This window comes from Passer domesticus, chromosome 12 (assembly GCF_036417665.1).
Source record: "Passer domesticus isolate bPasDom1 chromosome 12, bPasDom1.hap1, whole genome shotgun sequence".
In the NCBI taxonomy this organism is placed as follows: domain Eukaryota; kingdom Metazoa; phylum Chordata; class Aves; order Passeriformes; family Passeridae; genus Passer; species Passer domesticus.
The window spans coordinates 3,826,502-3,838,818 of NC_087485.1; the positions used below are offsets into that span (position 1 = coordinate 3,826,502).

Sequence of the window (12,317 nt, forward strand, 5' to 3'; positions counted from 1 at the left end):
GCAGGACTTTTGGTTTTGTGCAGGGAATAAGACACTTGCTGTTTCTGAATTTGATTAAATCCACATGTTAAGGACAGCAGGAGCACTAAAAATTGAACCTGTACATCAGATGAGCTCTATCGTGCTCCCAGGTGACAGACACGCATTTGTGATTTTTTTCACTCAGTTTTAACCTTGTCCTTCTTCATACAGGCTCACTGGACAGTACCACACATGCCATGCAGTTATTGAGGAGTAAAATTACAGTATAGTTTTCAATATGACCACCAGTGCAGCACTAGCATGTATTTAAATTCATTTTATCCACTGCTTTTATTTTGTGGTCTGAAAAAACAGGGAACTTTGGAGATCACTAAAAGAAGCAAAGCTGGACAGGAAACATCCAGAAATCCAGAGACATTGAGGAGCCCTCCCAGAGGTCAGGCTTCTGCTCAGTTCGGCTGATCTGTTCATCTTTCAAATGAAGGAGGAAGTCGAAAATTATTTAGTAATGAAACAGCAGGTCTGAATTTGCAAGAGGTGAAGAGGGACAATAAAAAGTTATATTTGCCCATAAAACTGAGGAACTCTGGTTATTTCTATGTGAGAATTCTGGCTTATCACACTCAGAGCAAACACCAACCAGAGGGAGCAACACCACAGGCTGGAGATGAGGATGTGCTCAGCCCATGGTGACAGCAGTCACTGCTCTGAAATTGAACTGACATTTCCCAGTTTCTTGCACTCACTTCTTCCCTAAAAAGCAGCACCTGCCAGAAATCTGCCCAGTGTACTCACACGCTTCCACATGACAGCTTCAAAACAGGTAACAGATGTCACTGGAGAGTAACAAGAACTCTCTTTATATAGAGTCAGTGCAATAGTGGCACTTACAGATCATCTACAGCTTTTGGGGTTTAAGATTCTTCAGAACACATGCATCTTTTATCCCACAAGCCTGAAGTGCTGAGATCTACCACACTGAGAACTTACTATGCTTATAAACAGAAGCACAACGTTCAAAAAACAAGAGTTTACAAGGATCTTTTATCCTGACACTCCATATTGAATGTAGCAAAACATTCAGTTCCCCTCTGGTTTTATTTTCACTGCCTGAAATAGGAAGATGACATGGATTTAATGAAATTGCCTAGGTTCTATCAAGACACAACCCAAGAGAAGAGGACTGAAAATGAAAAGCTTCAAGTTTTGACAATGGAAATAATGAGGAGACATTCACAAGAGATAAGGAATGAATGATACTGATCTACAAAGATTTACAAGTGTGATTTGTCATGTTCTGAGCAGGTCTGATTTTATGCCTGCCAAACTCAATAGAAATACTCCCCTGAACTCTGTTGTGTTTAGGTGCAAGCCCTTAATCTGTAATCTTAACAAGATCTGCAGGCTAGAATTTCAAGCTAGAAATTCTGGACTTGAAATGGGATCACAGTTTAAGTGAGTTGCTCTCCAACTTTCCAAGGTATAGATTGGCCAGACCATCAGTGCAGTCTTTAGAAAGACATTGAATATTGATTTAAAGATAAATTGTATTTCAGTCACAAGACTGAGACAGAAATTCCCATTTCAGATCTACAGAGACACCACTGAGGTCACCAGCTCAGCTGTGGAACCAGGTTTCATTCTCACCTGGAAACTCCTTGAGGCTGTGATTGAAATAAAAGCGTTGATTGAACTTCATTTGTTTGGGGAAAAAAAAAAAAAAAAAAGAGAGAGAAAAAGGAATTAAATGAGCATTGCCACGAGATGTTTGGTGCTATCACTGCTGCTCCAAGGGAGCCCAGATGAATCTCATTTGCAAGGGAAGAGCTGTGTGAGAGCAGTGGGCCAGCACTCGCCGTGATGACAACTGAAGTGTTGTGCTCAAAACAAGCAGCACCGAAGCCCCAGCACAGCCGCAGCTCACAGGCTCTGCCAGCAGTCTGGAATAAAAATAAAATTGTTTCTTCTGTCACCCTTTCCCTTTGATAAGCTTTCAAGCGCATTGCGAACATGAATTAATCAGTTCTTGGATCACTCACGGCATGGAAAGTTGGCTTCACAGAGACAGGGGAAACAAGATAAAAGAGTCCTGACTGCTGTGCTGGAGGAGCCATCAGCTGCCAATGTACCTGTACCTTACCCCAGTTTGCCATGGAAGAGTATGGGACAGTCCACAAGAAATTAAAGTATAACATATTAAAGGATGCTGTTTAACAGCCCATCCCACATCAGCCTACATTGTGTGTTCATTATCAGCCCAACTCTGCTGCAGCAGAAACATTTAGGACCTTTATTGCAGGCTCACACAGCTGCACAGGAAGACCAGTGACACATCCTTTGTGCAATATCACCCTCAGGCTTTGCTCAAATTTATTACAAAGCACTGTATAGAAATTCTCATTCTTTGGTCACTAGCTTTTGTATTATTGCTTCAAAACACCCACACAACTGAATGGCTTCAAACTAACTCCAGTAAAGCAAGAGACCTCCTTAGCTTTGTGGTGAATTCTTAGTTTTATAGCTCTAACACAAGTAGCAATAATGTGACTTTCTGCTGTTTAACCTTAGCAAACATATTTTAGCTTTAATGCACCTGTCAAGCCCATGATTTTTTTTCAAACACAATCATTATAATACAAATTTGCAAAAGACTCTGTCAGACATTTAACTGATAATGATTTCACTTCCCTTTTATGAGTTTTTTTAACCGAAGCAGTGCTGCAGACAGATGTAGACGAGGTCTTGAAGTGCAATTCAAACAGCTACGATTAGTGATGAGAAACTGCACAATTTGAGTTACAGATGTGACCCACTTCACCAGCACAGCAATCTTAACTGCTGTCAGAAGACCAGAAAAAAATACCTTTGCAATAGTGGATTTCAGCAGCCCCACAAAAAATATTCTTTTTGATGTATTATTACTAAATTACTTTTGAATATCTGCAGTAAAGCATGAATTTATTTTTTTTTTATAGTTATGTATTTTCAAATTGAAATGAGAATCTTAATTGGTTTTGTTGTTGGTAATGGATAGCAGGACAAGTAAAGCTTCACTTCATACATTAAGCAGAAAAAGTATATCTGAAAAAGAGTATGCAAATTTACACCATGCCCTAGTCTATTTCAAACTTGTAGCACAATATAATTCTAAAGGAAAATATCCAAGTTTTTAATCAGCTGGTGCAAGTATGAGCAGATGGGATTCTCTCATCCTTTCAGTCCTTCAAGTGAAGGTTCAACATCTTCATCAATGAAAAAATCTAAACAAGAGAACAGCTTGGTATGATGATAAAAATATGGGATTCCCAAGGTAACTTAATTTTGTCTCAATGCAATTGCTCTCAAACTCCTTTATTTACACATCTCTTACACCTCACCATCAGTGTCCCACCAGTCTACTTTAGAAAGTGTTTCAGCTGCTGGCTTGGGCAATAGAAAGTCACTACAAGCCCCTCCATTCTTTTCTGGGCGCTACGAAAATATGTTAAAACTTTTGAGTTTATGAGATGTATAAAGTCTATGCACCTGACAAAATGAAATTTTAACTGCATTCATCTTGACAAAATGGAAAAATACAAATATGCAGCAGCCACATGATCCTAGTAGTTGCTATGCTTGCTGCTCACACTGTATTAATATATAATAAAAAGAATGTTCTGCCTTATAGATCTTCAGACCACAGCTAAGAGCTCTAATGCTTGAAGCATACCAAAGATGTTTTGTTCTTTTCCTCATTCTCTCCCTTTTCTTTGGTTATATTATGCTAACCTCTGCAAAGTGGCTTTTATTACTTGATATGTTGTTGGTCTTTTCACCTTGAAATTGTTGACAGGAGAATAGAATGCTCTGTGTTGTATTTTTAATCTCTATTCAAATATACATCTTGCTGGTTTTCACCCTGTCAAGTTAATCCCTTGGAAGCATCATAAAACAGCAGTGAGGTATAAAACTGTGGAAGTGCTCAGTGTGGGACAGAGCTCAAACGTGCCAGGCATCAGCACAGGAGCCTTGTCTCTCCCTCAGAATGGGCAAAGAATTCCTTTGGGCTTTTTGTTTGTCATCTTAAACTGAAAGCTGTCTTGGTGATAAGGTGACTTGAAATAGAAAGCCCTGCATACAGAGCAGCCTCCCTTTGTGCTTTCCAGGATCAAGTGGAGTTTTTTTGTTTGCTTGCTTTTATTGTACTTTTCTTTACTCACTTCAGAACTACTGCTCTCTAGGATTTTAATTATAAGCTGCATAGAGCCTAATATTCCTTTTTCTGTGCTTTTACTGCCTCTCACTCGTGTTCTGAAATGTTCATAACCACCTTATTACAAGAGAGATGACAAAAAAGCCTTTGAAAGAGCTGGCACACAGAGCAGATTCTATCACAGGGCAGTGATCAGCTGCTCTGTTCCCACAAGCACACGCTCAGGAGATCAAAGGCAGCGCTCAGATTGTGATTCCTCCATGGATCCATAGGCAGGAGCAGATGAAGGTCACTCTTTCATGAGGCGTGCAGAGGATACCACCACACTCTCATCCATTCAAATCACACACAGAATTTGCTGTGAGGATTTCCTCACTGCAGAGCAAGGAGATTCTTCTCAGATCTGTGAGGGGCATTGAGCTTTTTGATGTACCGGGTTTGAAGGGCAACTGGAGCAACTCCTGTCAAAGAAAATGAATTGCTTTGGTTTCCACAGCCACCCTCACCCTTCTGTAAAATACAGGGAACTCGCTTAGATGTTACAAAGCCACATTAATCAAAGTTTCATAAAGTATAAGTCAGGAAACAAAGAAAGATACTTTAGTTTCTTGTTCAAGACTGTTCATCACTGGCGCTACATTATTTATCTTTGTTCATATTATTTTAAGTTATCTTGGCAATCTATGCCAAAAATACAACATATAACTTCAAAATAGTAAGCATGGAAAGGGAGTCTTGAATTTTTAATTAATTTTTCCCCTTGCTCTCGTGGACATGCAGTTTAAGTTGGGTTCACAGGAAAAAGGGAGCTATTCACAAATTTCTGTCCCACATAATGGGCTGGGCAGTGAATCAGACTGAGCAGCCTTGTTACAAAAGTAAAAAAAAAACAAAACAAAAAACAAAACAACAACAACAAATCCTAATCTACAAATTTCAGAATTCTTGTTGTGCAGTCTCAGCTCTGACCAGAGGCTTCATGACAGTGAGAGTCCTCCATCACCTGGACTCAAATTCCACTTCAGCAGTTTCCTTTTCACTGATATGAAAGCTTCAGCAAGACCAGTTTTAACAGAATAATAGTTTCTATGCCCTTTGAATCAGGACGAAGATTTTGTAATGGTTGAAGCAATCCTGCAGCTATTGTCTCCATTTGAAGCTGATGTCTAAAAAAAAGACAAAAGTTGAACTCTTCAAACAGATTCTCTCCTTGATTTTCACTACAGGCTGTCACTCTGTTCCTCTCTTCAAGGAAGAGCAGTAGGATAAAATTGAAGTTGAATTAATAGCAGGTATTATGTGCTAATGCAATCACACTGATATTAACTGGACACTGAGCATTGGAATATATTTTATGTTAGGCTTTAATCCATTCCTGTGACACATTTTAATGCTTCATTCTGTCCTTTACTGGCATATTATTTTCATGAATTCACATTCAGTGAAACACTAAAATCTAGAGAGAGACAGCATCCTAAGGGTTAAGGTGCCTACTGGGGTACAAGCATTTAAATCCTTCTACAGGAGATAATTAGCTGGGCTTCTGGAATAAAAGCATGCTAGGGTTCCTACTGACACAGGGATTGGCTCACGAGAAAAATGATGGACCAAGTTTGGCTCAAATTGGCTGCAATTCCTCGGCCAACCAAGCAATATTAGCATTTTTCTATGATATCTAAATTAAAGGAATAAATGTTTTGGACTGCATGTTTTGAACGAACCCACAGGGAAGGTCATGGGGATGCTCCATCTGTGCTATCTTCATCTAAGCAACCACTCACATCTATCATATACCATGCAATTACAATTGCCATTAGGTTTTCATTTCCTTTTGAATGATCCACAGCTGTTAAAATGAAGCCCTTTTGAGGGAATATGCTGATTTGATTAAGGTTTTGTCAGAAAAATGTTCCTTAACTCTACATCTTAGGAAGGTACAAATAAGAATTTCCAGGCAGCCAACAGATCAAAACGGAGCAGTTCAGCTCAAGCTCTCCAAATTTTCTTTGCCTGCTGGCTATTCAAGAGTGTCTATATTGATTGCTTAAGAAAAAAAAAATTAAAAAATCTTTAGGACTTGGGATCATAACAGAATGCCAAGGCAAAACCAATAAATTCTCAAACACTTTCCTGAGAAAATTATTTCCTATGAAACCTCATGTTAAAAGTACTTTGACCTGGGCTTTAAAATTTACAATCAAATGCTCTTTGCTGAATCTTGTGAGAAGTTACACTTCCCAGTGCTAGCAATTATGAGAAAAACTTAAAATATGCTTGTTTCATTTAAACCCTAAGGTTAAATCTGTGTCAGGAACACAGAAATTGAAGATCAGGACTCCCTTTAAGCCTGACATCACTTCAGTTGAGTAAATAAAATTTTCATTGCTGTCTTAGTTATAACTGTGTTCCCATTCCCAGACAGATAAAAATATTTATAGTTTTACAAAATGTGTTGTACTGCCAGCTCTGTTTATTGCTATATCAAGCATGGATGATGCATTAAGATTGTATAGTATGAACACCTACAGAAATTTAAAAAGACAAATTCAGGCAATACAGTAAATTGCAGTCAGAATGCAATTTTGAATAATCAATCCTTTCCACGAGATGACATTTTAGTTACCAAAGCTGGAATCTTACTTGGAAATTGTAGTGGTCAGTCAACAATCCTTTTGTTAATTGCCCATTAGACTTATTTCTTCTTATTTGTCAAAACACAGATATTTTGAAAGAACCCCTTAATACTTGATGGCCCAGCATTAATGATCTGAGGAACATTTTCTGGTTTAAATACGCCCTAGTGAGCAAAGCAAACACTGTGAGCATGACACCAGGGCAAACTGGGAATGAAATGTTCACCATTTTCCCCTCTGTTTCACACAGATCTTCTTCAAACCTTCAGAGCAGTGTAAGCTGGTCTGGATTTTGACATCCCAGGGGTGGAAGAACAAACCTGAAGAAGAGATCTGCAAGGCTGCAGTTGCAAACCCTGCTCCAGGCAGGCAAAAAAGAGGGGCAGAACTAGGAAGAAGAAATCATGCCTATGAAATGAGGTGCCACAGCCTATGTCCCTGCCTTGCCTCTCAGGAGAGCTGTGAGAGCCACCAGCAGCCCTGCAGAGATCAGATCAAGCTCCTGAGAGTCCAGAGGGTCTATTTTCTCTCATTTGCCTCAGCTCAGAGGCCACAACCACGCTTTTGTGGAGTCTCCTTGCCCTTAGCAGCCCTCTGACATTGTAGAAAGTCACCTTCTTATCCTCCAGGGTGACACCAGTGCTGGCACTAAGGTGAGGTCACACTTTATGTGGGAAGAACCTCAAAAAAACTCTCAAAATATGGACACAGTGTTTGCAAAAGTTGCCTTTGTTCATCCTTTCTGTTACAGGTGTTTCTCTCTCTGAATTATTCTGTACACAGTGATGCATCTTTTAGCATAGAGTAGCAATGGTCTTCAATATTTGTGGCTCTATAAAATAAGATTTGTCTGTCCCCCAGATTAATTTGTACAATAGTGTAGGAAGAAAGATCTCTGCAATGAACATGGTTACCTGTATTGCAAAAGGCAGCTCAAAAAATAAGCCATGAGTTGGCATTCAGATGTACAGGAGAAACCATTGCCAAAATGAGAATAGACAAAACTGCATCTATGCTAATACATGACATTAAAAATGTCATGCACATAAATAAAATACATACAGTTTGACCATTTCTTACTGAAAAGAAAGACATTTCTCTAGAATTACAGGGAAGGACAACAAATGCAGGTATTTTCAGCTTTTAGTCCGTTGCAAGTCTAGGGAAATTTACTGTAATATAAAATTAGCCAACTGTATTCCTGTCCTTCACCCTAAAGCTTAGAGCATCTTTTGTCACATTCCATATATGTTCAAGGCACACACTGCCAGCTTCAAATGATCAAATAAATTTAGCCAAAAAATAACTCCATTGTCAGAATATACTCTTCCAGTTACAGCAGACCTGAAATTTTTGCTTAACTGCTGAAAGAATACAAAGAATAGAGAAACCAACAACACACTACGAAAAGAGAAATTAGGAAGCCCAGCTAAAGAGGAACCACAAGGCATAGATGAGGTCTAAAAAGTGCACTGATACATGAGAAATTCATAGCACTAAATAGCATAGCACTCAGGGAATGCACATATTCCAACTCCCTTGACATCAGTACAAGTCTTCCCTAACTCTGGAAGGCAAGGAGACCTGAAGAAGCGAAGAACAGAAAGAAAACTTGAGACAGATGACAGCAAGAAAACTCAGAGCTTGTCTCAGCTCCAAATGCATCAGCTGAACAAAGGCAGGTAATGACAACAAAAAGGGGTGCAAACAGAAGTTTCATGTCAGCACATATCACCTCAACTCCTTTTTCCAAATCAAGTGTTTGACAAGCTTTGAAATAAGCTGGGTAACTACAAACATGAGTATCAATGAAAATGTAACCAAAGAGAAAAAACATCTCCTCTACATTACAGTTTTCAAGAGGCACCTGAACACTTCCAGCCTATTCATACTCTGAAAAGAAAGGATTGTCAGTGCATGTTTTGATTTTCCAGAAGAATTGCAATGACATGTTCACACACTGCATTGCATTTTAAATTACTGAGCAACATAAGCATGTAGAATCCTGATTGCCCTAAACTGACTACAGGCACAGGCAAGTCAGCGAGATATTTCTCTGAAGTTCACCTTTGCTATTTTTACTATGTCTAAGCCTAGAGAGCTGCTCTTGCTCTTATTTCCCTCGAAGAAATATTAACACCTTGAATTACAGTCACCAGAACAAATAAAACCCAACTAAATTAAAATGAATAAGTCAGCAAAAGAGACTCTGCGTGTCTGTAAAACTCCAGTATCTGTCATCACAGATGACTCAGCAGAAGATCAATGCTCTCACTGCAGAGCCCTGGGATTTCACAGCTTAGCTCATACTGAGACTTTACAGGAACAGTTTCACATCCTCAATTACAAACAGGTACAAGGAGAAGGTGAGAGACAGGACATGACAGCAAAGTTGCTGGTGAGAGTTGTTTATGAGAGCTATAAACTACATGGGGAAACATTGCCCTTCCACAGCAGCAGAAGGTAATTTTCAAGCAAGACAATGGAGATGATATCATAAGTCACAGGGTGCTAGTCACATATCCATTAATCATGTCCCACAACATGCCCTGGTGTCCTGTTTTCCCTGTTGGAGTGGCAGGGATAACCTTCCAAGGATGACTACACCTGTAAGAGACTCAGTGCATCACCTAAGCAGCAAAACTTTCCCTCTGTGTGCAGTTGGTCAAGGTGTGATAATTGCTGAACACACACCTCAATAATGTGCCCAAACCACAGCACAGATGGTGACAAGGGCCAGATCAAGAGTTATTCCTAACTTGTTGAAAATATGAATTGCATCCAGACTAATTGCATTTGGGAAGAGCAATCAGGACACTCTGTCACATCCCAGAAGTGGATCCCATTTAGAATTTGATGACAAGACTGGTGCAGTTGCTGCTGCACTCTGGCATTTCAGTTCAAGCGAAGTGAGGAGAAACCAACTCAAGATTCATTCCCCAAGTCCATAAAGAAAAATTTCTGGCTATTCTCTAACCAGCACAGGAAAGGCTCTTCATTCCCTTTTGGTACATTCCCTCTGGATTTGCATGCCAGCTCTCTGCTCGATGGCAGAGGGATTTCCAGAAGGCTCCTAAAGCACCAGTGTCCTGCACCCATAGAACAATTGCTGTGGGCACAAAACTGCCTGGGCCCAAAAACCGACTGTCTTGGGGGAGTCAACATGGGAAGACATCAGGCTATAAAACCTGTCCCTCTTCTCACAGGCTCTTTCCTCCTTGATCACAGGGAAACAAATGGCTTGTTTGAGAGCTAAATGTACCTTTTTCATTTCTCAGATCTCTTCCATTTGCAACACCTTCAGTTTATATTTAACCAAACATTCACTCCTGTTAGACTGTAGACATCTGTTCTGAGGTGTTCAGGGTGTACCAAGGGCACAGGCATCACCAGCCTTTCCAAAAGCATGTTCTTAATTGCACACTTAATGACTGGTAAAAGTACAGAATTGATGCATAAACAAGCAGCTGCTTCATCTATCTGGAACCTATTAAATTACAGCAATCAGAGAAGTCAACTGTTCTGCCAATCCCTATGCTGAAAGCACAAAAATGCAAGTGCAAGCCAGTAGTACCACCAGTGTTCACACGCAAGGAACACCAGAGGAAGTCATGATTGGAGGGATTTTGGCCATATTTCAGTAAGGGCTGCTCAAAGAGAACCATTCTGTCTCCTAAGCCTAATCCAAGGGGCTTTTCCTTCAGGTCTGTAGTAAGGAACAGTGCAAATTCTGCTTTTAATTGAAGATTGGCACAGAGAAGTCTCTAGGGGAGGGAATAATGTGCAATCAATTAGCTAAGTTAATATAATAATAATTCATATTGAAGAGAAAAGAATTAATAGTCACCAACTCTCAGGTGAATGTCCCACTATGAAGACAAAATGGCTCTACCTCAGCCTTACCACAGCAGTCAAATCCTCTGCAAAATTGCACAGGTCATGTCTCCTGTCTCTTAAAGAGGGCCCAGATTAGGTCAGCATCAGCCTGTGGTCCAGGTGTGATGAAGTGTGTGCACAGAGGGAATAAAGCTCCACTGGCTGAGAGCAAATGCTTATCTCTATTTTTAAAAGTAATTTGCTAAGCAATAGTGAGTGCCACAGCTAGGTGTTGATAATTCAGACATAATCTACCTCAGGCAATAGCAAGGCTGAGATATTACCTTCTCCATGCCAGTCAGCCCCAATTATGCTTTGTACAAAATTTCTTTCTCACTTGTATATCAGAAATACAGGTACATTACTTTTTTGCAGTGGTGACTATTAAACCAGAGAGGAGGCTCCAATCAAGTCCTGATGCCAAGGCACATTTTGAAACAGAGCCTCAAAGTCAGAAAAGTGAAAAGATGCAAATATAAGTAGTTTGATTAACTGTTCAATGAGTAACTTTAGAAGGACAAGAGGGAAAAAGCTCATTTGTTTCCATATTAGATGAGGAGGGAAAATTCATAATCCATGGGCAGCAGACTACATATCACACAGAAAAAAGAATCGTACTTGCACAGGCTAAAGGACACCAATCTTTCCATAGGAAAGACCCATTTGTCATATCTAATCCAATTTTTGCTTCTGAAAAAGACAATCAAGAGGGCACTGTCAAGGTGTTTTAGAACAATGATTGATATCTCCTGACAGCAGCTGCTCAGCCTGGAAGATGTGGCCTCCTAGAGCACAAGGATTCAGCTTTCCCACCAGCTGCCACATGCTTCCTTCTCATATGCAAGAGCTTTGAATTAGCACAAATAAACCAAGCTGTTGTTAAACTGACAGAGTCAAGTGTATCTTTTTACTCAAGTTTCAGAGGAAAAACTGGCAGGTTAGAGCAATAAGGACATCCTGGGGCTCCTATTGGGGAACAGTCACGGCTGGAGGGTGTGTGACATGGTGACATGGTGAATAAAGAGTATGGCTGGGATCAAACTCTGAGTTATACATCTTTCTTCATGCATAAAGCAGCTGTTCATCATGTAAGCATCAATCCTTAGCAATAAATATTAAAGATTTGTGTACATGAATACTGCCCAAATCCCAAAAGCCTCATTCCAGCAAAATCTCATTGACTTTTTGGTCAGCTTTTAACAGAACACTAAAAGAAAAGCCCTTATGTGCTTTCTGAGATGAATGTGCAGCCAGCCTGGAATGAAGCGTGTATGAACATTTCATTAACAAATTTTCACTCGATTCATAAATATGCATAAATATTTGGGTCTCATTCTTTGTCATTTAAAGCCTGACCTAAAGTCCTCTGAAGTCAGTACTGAGATTTCCATTAACTTCTCTGGAAGCTGAACATGTCACCTAAGCGGGGAAGATAATGAAAATGAAAATAAATTATATGCACTGAATATTTTTAAGGTATGATAAAGTTAACAGGGAAGAAACGTTATTCTGTCAGCTCTAATCTTTATCCTCATCTGGGTACATTTTTTTCCTTGGGAAATCTGTAATGCTAGTAATAATGTGTATTTATTTATTTTTTAATTCAAATCCACTGGTTCCATTACACGTTACAA

At 39.6% G+C, this 12,317-nt stretch overlaps 1 protein-coding gene and 1 long non-coding RNA gene across 4 annotated transcripts in view; both read right to left on the reverse strand.

Annotated features, from left to right (window-relative positions):
* CDH13 (cadherin 13) overlaps positions 1-12,317 on the reverse strand; it is a 435,704-nt gene that overhangs the window by 388,295 nt on the left and 35,092 nt on the right. The gene's annotated exons all lie outside the window — the stretch shown is intronic.
* The window catches only part of LOC135279142 (uncharacterized), a 38,287-nt gene continuing 27,714 nt past the window's right edge, over positions 1,745-12,317 (reverse strand). Inside the window, exon 3 of the long non-coding RNA XR_010346467.1 lies at positions 1,745-4,635. This is a non-coding gene — a long non-coding RNA (uncharacterized LOC135279142). The remainder of the gene's footprint in view (positions 4,636-12,317) is intronic.